General features: G+C 44.3%; 1 protein-coding gene across 4 annotated transcripts in view; it reads right to left on the bottom strand.

Moving 5' to 3' along the window:
• nav3 (neuron navigator 3) overlaps positions 1–12,193 on the bottom strand; it is a 548,130-nt gene that overhangs the window by 44,480 nt on the left and 491,457 nt on the right. The window lies entirely within an intron of this gene.

Below are 12,193 nucleotides of genomic sequence, written 5' to 3'. Positions count from 1 at the left end.
CGTCTTTAGGCGATCGGAGGAAAGTACAGGGGGGATGTCAGAGGTACTTTTTTTAACAGAGAGAGTGGTGAGTGAGTTGAATATGCTGCCAGGGGTGGTGGTAGAGGCAGATACATCAGGGGCATTGAAGAGTCTCTTTGGGGGGCACATGGAGGAAAGGAAAATGGAGGGCTATTTAGGAGGGAAGGGTTAGATTGATCTTCTAGTAGGTTAAAAGGTCAGCATAGTGTTGTGGGCTGAAGGGCCTGTACTGTGCAGTACTGACCTATGTTCTATGTTCTAACCACACCATCCACCTGCTCACACACAAAACATTGCAATTAGTCCCAGAAGAGGTAATAATTCCAGTGGCTGTTACACTTTACACTGCATTCTGTTATTAGAACATTGAAGATAGATTATTCGACTGTTCAGGACTTGATTTCCCATTCCCATTCCCACTCCAACATGTTGGTTCATGGACTCTTCTACTGCCATGATGAGGCCATGCTTACGTTGCAGGAGCAACACCTCATAGTCCATCTGGGTGTCCTAAAACCTAATGCATAAACATTAATTTCTCCAGCTTCTGGTAATTTCTCCCTCCACCCTCTTCTTTCAATTCCTCTTTCTGTTTACCTTCTCTTCTCCTTACCAGCCCATTACCTTTTGGTTCCCCTCCATCTTCCCGTCTCCCATGGTCCACAGTCCTTTCTTATCCAATTCCTCCTCCTTTAGCCTTTTAACATTTTCATGTATTCCCTCTCGGTTTTTCACTTCATCTCCCTACCCCTCCCACTTTCCCCCTCACCTGGTCTCACCTATCGCCTGCCAGCTTGTACTCCTTCCCCTCACTTCTTATTCTGGCTTCTGCCCCCTTCCTTTCCAGTCCTGACGAAGGGTGCCAGCCCGAAATGTTGACTCTTTATTCCTCTCCATAGATGTTGCCTGACCTGCTGAGTTCCTCCTGCATTTTCCATGTGTTCTTCCCCAGGACATGCTTACAACTTAGCCCACGGCCCTCAGCTCGGACTCCACTAATGGCCAGACCCACCAGCAACATCAGGACACTGTTCTAGCTGTGGCCATTGGACGACTTTTGCAGTGTTGGATATTTTACAAAATATTTGATCCTTTAAAGTCTTAATTCTTTCATCTATTTTGCATGTGATAAATTATTATCAAAAATGAGGCTGCTTAATAAATATTGAAGTAATATCAAATAATTTCACTATCTAATTATTTCCAGCCCCACAAGTCTCTCTCTGCCACTCTCTCTCTCTCTCTCTCTCTCTCTCTCTCACACTCTCTCTTCTTTTTCTGTCTGCATCTCAAGTGAATTTGCTCTCACACCATGGTTTCTGCTGAATAGAACATGGGACACAGAATAGCACAGCAACAGGCTGTTCGGCCCACAGTGTCTGTTCTGACCATAATGCCACATCTGCCTACACATGATCCATATCCCACCATTCATGTATTTGCCTAAATTCTCCTTAAACACCGCTTCAGCCCACATTGTCTGTGCCAAACACGATGATAAATTGACATAAATCTCTTCCGTCTGCACATAATTCATAACTTTCCATTCCTTGCATGTTCATGTATTAGTCTTTTAAGCATCACTATCATATCTCCTTCCCACATTCCCCCGGCAACACGATACAGGCACCTACCACTCTCTGTGCAAAATACGTTTCTCATAGCTCTCAGACCTTAAAGCTGTGCCCCTACTACTTGACCTTTCCACCCTGATTATCTACCTAGGTATACCTCTCGTAATTTCACCCCACAGCCTCTAACACTCCGGAAGAAAAAACAGCTCAAGTTTGTTCAATCTCTCCTTAAAGCTATACTGTAATACTCTCGAATGCAGACAGATCCTGGTGAACATCTTCTGTGTCTTTTCTAAAGCAGTCACATTCTCCTTGTAACGGGTGACCAGAATTGCACACAATACTCCAAATGCAGCCAGACCAAACTCTTCTACAGCTGCAACATGACTTCCCAACTTTTATACTTCACACCCTTCAGCCCCAAGTACACATTCTGGAATTTTCTCACTGCTCCTGCCCTGTACTGTTCTTGGGGGCTCCGGAAAGGGGCAGATACGACGGATACTATTTCTTCTTTTCCCCCTCCCCGACAATTTATGTATAGATGTCCATCTCACGGAGTCATAGAGTCATACAGCACATAACAGACCCTTCGGCCCACAATGTCCATACTGACCATCAAAATCCATCTACAGGACTTCATTCCCTAGAGCCTAGGGGAACGAGCGGAGAATTGATAGAGGTAAACCAAATTACGAGGGGTATAGATATGGTAAATGCAAACATGTTTTTTTCCACTGAGGTTGGGTGAGACAAGAACTAGGGGTCCTGGTTTAAGGGTGAAAGGTGAAATGTTTGAGAGGAAACTGAGTGGATATTTTTTCACTCAGAGGGCAGTGAGTGTGTGGAACGAATTGCCATTGGAAGTGGTGGATGTGGGTTCAATTTCACCACTTAAGACAAATTTAGTTAGGTATGTGGATGGGAGGGTTATGGGAAGCTACGGTCAAGGAGCAGCTCGATGCAGCTAAGCAAATAGATAGATAGGCATGGACTGATGGGCCAGTGGGCCTGTTTCTGTGCTGTAATGTCTTATGACTGACACTAATCCATTTACCAGCACCTGGTCGATAGCCTTATATACCTTGGCAATTTAAATACTCATCCAGAAACCTGCTAAATGTTGAGAGCCAGCCTGTCTTCAGCAACTTCTCTGGCAGTGTGTTTCAAATGTTAACCCCCACCCTCGGGTCACAGGGTCATAAGAACACCATGTTCCCCTCATGATCACACTAAACGTTTCACCCTTCACCCTTAACCCATGACCTACTATTCTAGTCTCACCCTGCCTCTGTGGAAAAAACTTGCTTTCGTTTATGCTATCTATACCCCACATAATTTTGTATACCCCTATCAAATAAAAATACTTTTTCTCAGATCCCTCTAACTTCCTTAATTCTCATCTTAAACCAATGCCCTCTTGTTTCAGATTAAAATTTAAAGATTGGCCATTTGTCCCAAGTGCACCGTAACATTGAAGCATACATTGAAATACATCATTCGTATCAATGACTGACACAGTCCGAGGAGGTGCTGAGGGTAGCCTGCAAATGTTGCCACATTTTCTGCAGCAATGCAGCAAGTCCACAATTTATTAACCCTGATCCATATGGCTTTGAAATGTGGGAAGAAACTGGAGCTGCTGGGGGAAACCCACACAATTAAAAGCAGAACGTACAAACACCTTACAGACATGGAGGGAATAGAACCTAGTTCACTGACGTTGTAAAGTGTTATGCTAACTGCTATACCGCCATAGTAGAGAGCAGAGTTTCTCACCATCTACCCTATTTATGCCTTTCATAGTTTCGCGCATCTCCACCAGAACTGCTTCAGCCTCCTCCAATCCAAGGAATACAAACCCAGCTCATCCAGTCTGTCCTGAAACTTTCCAAGCCAAGCAACATCCCGGTGAATCTCTTCTGCATCCTTTCCTGTGCTATCACATTCTTCCTACAGTGTGGTGACCAGAACCACACATAACTCTCTGTCCTTGATCACGACTCAGTTGTAAAGCATCTTGCAAATGATTACAGCGATCCTCCTGAAGGATGCCAAATCCCTTCACACCCACCTGTCTTTGTTAAACAAACTTTATTTTTACTTAATATCAGTAACATTCTCTTCTGTTCACCCACAGATCTAGGAAGTGGCTTGGATCACCATTTGAAATTGCTTCCTCTTTTAATAAGAGCACAAGTGAAGCAGGGTTTTACTTTCCCATCCAATTCTGATACCCCTGCAATCGCAGTCTTAAATCTCTGGGTTTGGGGATTCCAGAATCTTGCTCAAGATAAAACCGCTCTAGTTTTCTATAGTCAGTGATAAAGCTCAATTACCGCCACTGTCTGGAAGGATTTTGTATGTTCTGCCTGTGTTCTGTGTGTTTCCTCCAGGTGCTCTGGTTTCTTTCTACTCTCCAAAGACATACAGTTAGTGTTAGCGTGTGTATGTTGTGTTGGTGTTGGATGTATGGTGACATTTTTGGGCTGCCCCCAGCACATCTTCATACTGTTTTGATCGTTGACACAAAACGGCACATTTCACTGCATGATCTGATGATACACGTGACAAACCTGCCGATTGGCGGGTGGGTGATCTGTTAAGTTTTTGTCTGTAAGACGACCTTGGGGGTTTTGGTGCTACTGTCACTGTTCCTTTCTGCAAGTGAGGGGGGTCAGGGACTGTCATTGTCGCTGTTTTCTTCTGAGACTGAGGGGGTTGGGGATTGTCAGTGCCACTGTTTTTTCTGTGAATGAGGGATTCTGGGATCATTATTGTCACTGTGTTTTTCTGTGAGTGAGGGGATTGGGGATTGTTATTGTCACCTTTTTTCTGTGGGGGTGGGGGATTGTTATTGTCGCTATTTTTTCTGTGAGTGAGGGGTTGGGGGATTATTATTGTTGCTGTTTTTTCTGTGAGTGAGGGGGCCTGGGAATGTTATTGTCGCTGTTTTTTTCTGCGGGGGATTTGATGTTGTTGTCATTATTTTCTTTCTGTGGGGGAGGGGGTGGGGGATTTTGGGTCTGTGTAGTTTTGTTTCTTTTCTTTTCATACTGTAGGGGTGGAGTTTATGTCTTTTCTTTCATCAACATCCATGGTCCTTCTTATTTCATGGCTATCTGGAGAAGATGAATATCGGAGTTGTATTGTACATGCATACTTTGACAATAAAATGAATCTTTGAACCTTTTAAAGCAAATCTTTCTCTTTATCTTTAAACCATTCCCATGGCCAACATAAATTTTTGATAATAAGAAAGGAATGAGTGCAGAAGATCGTCTTAAATCTACCAGCTGTCACTACAGCTGTGGAGGCCAGACTTGGGTGTAAATACTCACCAGGATGCATTTATTGGAATGAGAATGGAAGTAAATTGTGAAGGGCAGACATTTATTGAAAACACACACCAACTCTCAACAAGATGGGTTATCACAACATGCTGTTAGCATGGACTTTACAGCAACTGAAGTTAACTTGTTATACAATTAATTTGTTAACCAGTTCGATTAGTTTAGTTTGGAAACCCACATATCATAAAGCAAGCCAAAAGGTGTTAGATCCAGAGCACCCCTCTGGCAGCAACTTCAGAGGACCTCCACACTATCCTAGACAAAGCAACCCACACGATGGGCACATCCCTCACCATTCTACTCCCATTTACTCCCTCCAACAGCAGTGCAACGTGGTTATTCATCTGCGAGGCTGGGGCAATTAAAATATCATGATTAAATATTAACACATGCAAAATGCTAGAGGAGCTCAGCAGGTGAGGCACCTAAGGAAATGAATAAACAGTTGACGTTTCGGGCATGACACTTCATCAGGGCTGTTTACCAGGACAGTTCCTCCAGCATTTTGTGTGTGTTGCTCTGGATTTCCAGCATCTGCAGAATTTCTTGTGTTTAAGATTAAAGATTAGCTTTATTTGTCACAAAACCATACAGTGAAATGTGTCGTTTGTGTCAAATCAAATCAGCGAGAATTGAGATGGGCAGCCTGCAAGTGTCGCCGTGCTTCTGGTGCTAACATAGCAAGCCCACAACTCACTAACTCTAACACGTACATCTTTGGAATGTGGGAGGAAACCAGAGCACCCAGAGGAAACTCATGCAGTCACAAGGCGAACATCTAACCTCCTCACTGGTAGTGGCTGGAAGCGAACCTAGGTCACTGGCACTGTAATAGTGGTACACTAACCACTGCACTATCATGCTGCCCAGTTATAGTGTTTAAAATGCATTTGGACAGGTTAATGTATTGGAAAGGAAAGGTTAAGAGGGATATGGGTTAAAAAGAGGCAAAATGGGAGTAGCTCAGGTCAGCATGGGTAAGATGGGTTGAAAGGCCGGTTTCTAAGCCGTATAAATCTTGACTCTGTGACGGACGCAGCAGAGTGAGGGGTGAACTTATAGAAATGTTTAAAATTATCAGAAGCATCAAAAACAGTCTTTACTCTAGGGTAGAGGAGTCCAAAACAAGGCACATAGATATAGGGTGAGAGGGCAAAGATTTAAAAGGGACCTGAGGGGCAACTTTTCCATACAGAGGGTCATGGAAATCATAGAACTCTATAGCACAGAAACAGGCCCTTGGGCCCATCGAGTCTGTGCTGAACCATTAATCTGCCTAGTCCCATCGACCTGCACCAAGACCATAGCCCTCCATACCCCTTCCATCCATGTACCTATCCAAACTTCTCCTGAATTTAAAATCAAACCCACATCCACCATTTGCCCTGGTAGCTGGTTTCACACTCTCACCACTCTTTGGTTGAAGAAGTTCTTCCTCATGCTTCCCTTAAACTTTTCACCTTTCACCCTTAACCCATGACCTCTAGTTGTAATCCCACCAACCTTAGTGGAAAAGCCTGCTTGCATATATCCTATCTATACCCATCATAATTTTGTATACACCTATCAAATCTCCCCTCAATCTTCTACCATCTGGAGAATAAAGTCCTAACCTACTCAACTTTCCCCTATAACTCAGGTCAAGTCCTGGCAACACCATTGTAGATATCTCTGTATGCTTTCAATCTTATTTATATATTTCCTGTAGGTAGGTGACCAAAACTGCATACAGTACTCAAAATCAGGCCTCACCAACACCTTATACAATTTCAACATAACATCCCAATTCCTGTACTCAATGCATTGACTTATGAAGGCAAATGAGTCAAAAGCTTTCTATATGACCCTACCTACCTGTGACGCTACTTTCAAGGAATTATGCATCTGTATTCCCAGATCCCTCTGTTCTACCACACCCTTCAGTACTCTGCTTACCATGTAAGACCTATCATGTTTGGTCCTCCCAAAGTGCAACACCTCACATTTCTCTGCATTAAATTCCATTTGCCATTTCTCAGCTCATATTTTCAGCTGGTCCAGATCCCACTGCAAACTTTGGTAGTCTCTCTTGCTATCCACCACACCCCCAATCTTGGTGTCATCCATAAATTTGCTGATCCAGTTCATCACAGATCATCCAAATCATTTATATAGATAACAAACAATAATGGGCCCAGCACCGATCCCTGCAGCACACCACTAGTCACAGGCCTCCAGTCAGAGAGATGACCAATTACTGCTACTCCTTGGCTTGTCCCATGAAGCCAATGTCTAATCTAATTTACTATGTCATTTGAAATGCTAAGCGGCTGAACCTTCTTGACCAACCTCCCATGCAGGACCTTGATAAAGTCCAACCACTGCTTTTCCTTAATCAACTTTCCTGGTTGCTTCCCCCCAAAAAACTCTATTAGATTGGTTAGACACGACCTAGAGTACCACGCACAAAGCCATGTTGCTTATTCCTAATCAGCCCCTGTCTATCCAAATCCGGGTACCTTAGAATACCTTCCAATAGCTTTCCCATTCCTGATGTCAGGCTCACTGGCCCATAAATTCCGGTCTTATTCTTAGAACACTTTCTTAAACGTTGGAATAACATTAGCTACCTTACGATCCTTTGGTACTTCACCCACGGCTAAGGATGTTTTAAATACCTCTGCTGGAGCCCCTGCAATTTCTGTACTACCCTCCCATAGGGTGCGAGGGAACACTTAGTTAGGCCTTGGGTATTTATTCGCCCTAATTTGCCTCAAGACAGCAAACACTTCCTCCTCTGTAATCCGTGCAGGGTCCATGACATTGCTGTTGCCTTGCCTCACTTCTGTATTCTTCTCCTGAGTAAATACAGATGGAAAGTATCCATTTAAGATCTCTCCCATCTCTTTTGGTTCCACGCATAGATTACCATTCTAATCTTCCAGAGGCCCAAATTTGTCCCTTGCCATCCTTTTGCTCTTAACATATGGAAACCATTAGGAGTCTCCTTCACCTTGCTAGAGCAACTTCATGCCTTCTTTCAGGCCTCCTGATTTCTTTCTTGTGTTCTCTTGCATCTCTTATACTCCTTAAGTACCTCATTTGTTACTACCTGCCTATACCTGCTATGCACCTCCTTTTCTTCTTAACCCGCGCCACAATATCTCTCGAAAAGCAAGATTCCCTAAACATGTCTCGTTGGCTTTTCTTCTGACAGGAACATACAAACTCTATACTCTCAAAGTTTCACTTTTGAAGGCCTCCCACATATCAAGTACACCTTTGCCCGAAAACAACTTGTCCCAACCCACACTTCCCAGATCCTTTCTGATACCATCAAAATTGGCCTTTCTCCAACTTAAAATCTCAACCCGAAAACAAGACCTATCCTTTTCCATAATGCCCTTGTAACTAAAGGCATTACGATCACTAGTGTTCACCTACACAAACTTCTGTCACTTGTCTCATTCTCTAACAGGAGATCAAGTATTGCACTCCCTTTAGTTGAGACTTATATGTACAGATTAAGGAACCTTTCCTGAACACATATGACCAATTCTTTCCTATCCAGCCTTTTTACAGTACGGGAGTCAATATGTGGCAAGTTAAAATCACCTACTATCACAACTTTATGTTTCTTCCAGCAGTCTGCAATCTCTCTGCAAATTTGCTCCTCTAAATCCTGCGGACTATTGGGTAGTCTATAATGTAATCTCATTAACGTGGTCATACCATTCTTATTCCTCAGTTCCACCCATAACGCCTCACTAGCCAAGCTCTCCAGTCCGTCCTGACTGAGCACTGCAATGACGTTTTCCCTGTCCAGTAATGTCCTCCCTTCCTCTTTAATCCCTGTTTTGGGGCAGCATGGTAGCGTAGTGGTTAGCACAATGCTTTACAGTGCAGGTGACCCGGGTTCAATTCCCACCACTGCCTGTAAAGAGATTGTATGTTACCCCTATGACCATGTGGGTTTCATCTGGGTGCTCTGGTTTCCTCCCACAGTCCAAAGATATACCGGTTGGTAGGTGAATTGGTCAATGTAAATTGCCCCATTATTAGGGTAGGACTAAATTGGGGGTTTGTTGGGCAGCGTGTTGAAAGGGTCAGAAGGCCTTGCTCTGCACTGCATCTCAATTAAAAAAAAATCCCCTCACTCTATCACATGTGAAACAACAGAACCCTGGAACACTGAGCTGCCCGTCCAACACCTTCTACAACCAAATCTCACTAATGGCTCCAATGTCATAATTCCAAGTGCTGATCCATGCCCTGAGCTCATCCGCCTTTCCTATAATACTCCTGCATTGGAATATACGCAGCTCAGAACATTGATCCCACCACGCTCAATCTTTTGATTCCTGACTTTGTATGTAGGCTTAATAAGAACTTCTCCACAACCACCCCTCTATTGGTTCTGGCATTCTGGTTTCCATTGCTCTGTAACTCTAGTTTATACCCCGCTGTGCAGCACTAGCAAACCTTCCCACTAGGATATTACTTCCCCTCTCCAGTTAGGGTGAAAACCATCTCTTCTGTACAAGTCCCACCTTCCTTGGAAGAGAGCCAAATGATCCAAAAATATGAAGTCTTCCCTCCTGCGCCATCTCCTTGGCCACACCCTAAAATCTACAGTATGATCTTCCTAGTTCTGGCCTCACTAGCACGTGGTATGGGTGGTAATCCTGCAATCACAATCCTGAAGGTCCTGTCCTTTAATTTAGTACCTACATCTCTGAGCTCACTGTGCAGGCCTTTGTCACCTCTTCCACCCACGCCATTGGACCATGACCTTTTGCTGCTCACCCTCTCACTTTAAGAATGCTGTGGACTCGATTCGAGATTTCCCTGACCCTGGCAGCATACCATCTGGGAAATCTCATTCTTGTCTACAGAACCTCCTTTTCTGTTTTCCTAACCAACAAATCTCCTATCACTACAGCTAGCATCTTCTTCCCTCTTCCTTCTGAGTCACAGAGCTAGACTCAATGCCAGAGAACTGGCTGCTATAGCTTTCCTCTGATAGGTCAAACCCCCAGCAGTATCCAAAGTGGATACCTGCTGTTGAGAAGAAGGCCATAGGGATTACTCTGCACTGGCTGCCTATCCCCTTTCTCCCTTCTGATGGTCACCCACTTACCTGTGTCCTGCACCTTGGATGTAACTTCCTCCCTATATGTCCTGTCTATCAAGCCTTCAGCCTCCCACGTGACCCGGAGTTCATCCAATTCCAGCTCCAACTCCTTAACATGATCTGTTAGAAGCTGCAGCTTGATGTCCTTCTTGCTGGAGGTCTCCCTGCCTTCCCACATTCTGCAAGGGGAGCATTCCACTATCCTTCCTGGCACCCCACTCTTCTAAATATGTAACAAGAAAGAGAGAATAAATAACAAAAAAAAACTACCTATGGCCTACACCTTTTCTCGCCGAAGCCTGATGAGCCAAAGCCTCAACTCCCCACTTCAACACTGGCCCACTCACACAATGACCGCTCCACTTAAACCTAACTTCTTTTTATTGGACCTTACCAAGTGCCTAATTATACACAACCCAATGTCTTCTCGGGAGCTGTGGTGCACGAAAAGTGCCAATTGCCTCCGCTCACTTCTTTTAAACTCCCTCTCCCTCTATGCAATCCAATTACTCCTCGGGAACTGTGGAATGCCAGATGTGCCAACCTTTGGTGGGTATTTGATATGAGCTGCCAGAAGAAGTGTTTGAGGCAAGTACAATAACATTATTTAAGCAGCACTTGGATAGGTACATAGAGGGGCGGGGCTTAGAGTGATAAAGGACAAACGCAGGAAATTGGGATTAGCTGGGTGGACCGGTTGGGGCTAAGGGCCTGTATCTGTGCTGAATTATTCTATGACTTCCCTCCCCCCAATTCATTCCTTCCTTCCTGGAACTCAGACCTAGGATGTGTGGATAGGAAGAAGTTACCTGCAGGCAGGAAGATTAAAGGCTGTTGCCCACAGTGGACGAGCATACAGGCCCGCCAGACTCTACCAATGTGCTTCCACATCCACATGGGAATGACAGACGGAGAGCAAGGTACAACTTATCTGATTGTCTGGAGGTTGGAGACCTGTTGTCTATGAGCCTGTGAGTCCAGGGTCAAGGACAAGGAAGCTCAGTGGCAGCCTTTCCGGGGATTGGACGCCTACCTGTGCATGTGAGTAGATGGGAAAGGGGCTTGTTTTGCTGTTGTTGTTTTGTTGTTGTTTATGTTCTGGTGAACATTGTGGGCCAGCAACATTGGTGATGGAATACGTGAATTGAATTGACTTTTTTTCTTACATCCTTCACATGGGAGGAGTAAAAATCTTTACATTATGTCTCCGTCTAAATGTGCAATGTGCAATTTATAGTAATTTGTAATAAATAGTATGTACAACAGGACAGTCAATATACTACGGAAATATAATTGTATCAGCGTGAATTAATCAGTCTGATGGCCTGGTGGAAGAAGCTGTCCCGGAGCCTGTTGGTCCTAGCTTTAATGCTGCAGTACCATTTCCCAGATGGTAGCAGCTGGAACAGTTTGTGGTTGGGGTGACTCAGATCCCCAATGATCCTTCAGGCCCTTTTTATGCACCTGTCTCTGTAAATGTCCTGAACAGTGGGAACACTTGTGGGCTGCCCCCAGTACATCCCCAGGTTGTGTTGGTTGTTAACAAAAATGACCCATTTCACAGAATGTTTCAATGTACATGTGATAAATAAACCTGAATCTGAACCGGAATCCCCTCAGTTTTCCAATCACTGACACTTACACTAGGATCAATTCCCAGTGGCCAATTAATCAAAAGACTGCAAGGCTTGGAAATGTGAGAGAAAATAGGACAGGCAGAAGAATATCACAGCAGAGCCTGAGGTTAGGATCGAACCGGCATCACTTGAGCTGTGAGCCACTGTGCCATCCACTACAAGCCTATTCACCTCATAGAGTCAAGGAACAGGCCCTTCGGCCCAACTGGTCCATGCCAACCTCCTTCCTATGGAAGCAACTTGTTACTGTATTAAGGGGAGGGCAATAAGATGTACTCTCACCAGCTATCCCTGAACTCTGAGGTTTATGCAAACTCCCACCATGACATTCACTGCTGACCACTGTAATGTTTATAGAAACAGTAAAAAGGACCTTGATGCCAAAAGGGAATAATTGATCTGGAAAGAATACAGGTGAGGTTATGAGGATAAACTGCAACTTGAGGCACTCAGTTATGGAGAGAGGCCGGGCAGATTGGGCTCTTTTCATCGGAG

This window comes from Mobula birostris, chromosome 9 (assembly GCF_030028105.1).
Source record: "Mobula birostris isolate sMobBir1 chromosome 9, sMobBir1.hap1, whole genome shotgun sequence".
NCBI classification, from domain to species: domain Eukaryota; kingdom Metazoa; phylum Chordata; class Chondrichthyes; order Myliobatiformes; family Myliobatidae; genus Mobula; species Mobula birostris.
Note: the sequence above shows the minus strand (reverse complement) of the source record. Positions and strands in the feature narration are given on the sequence as shown.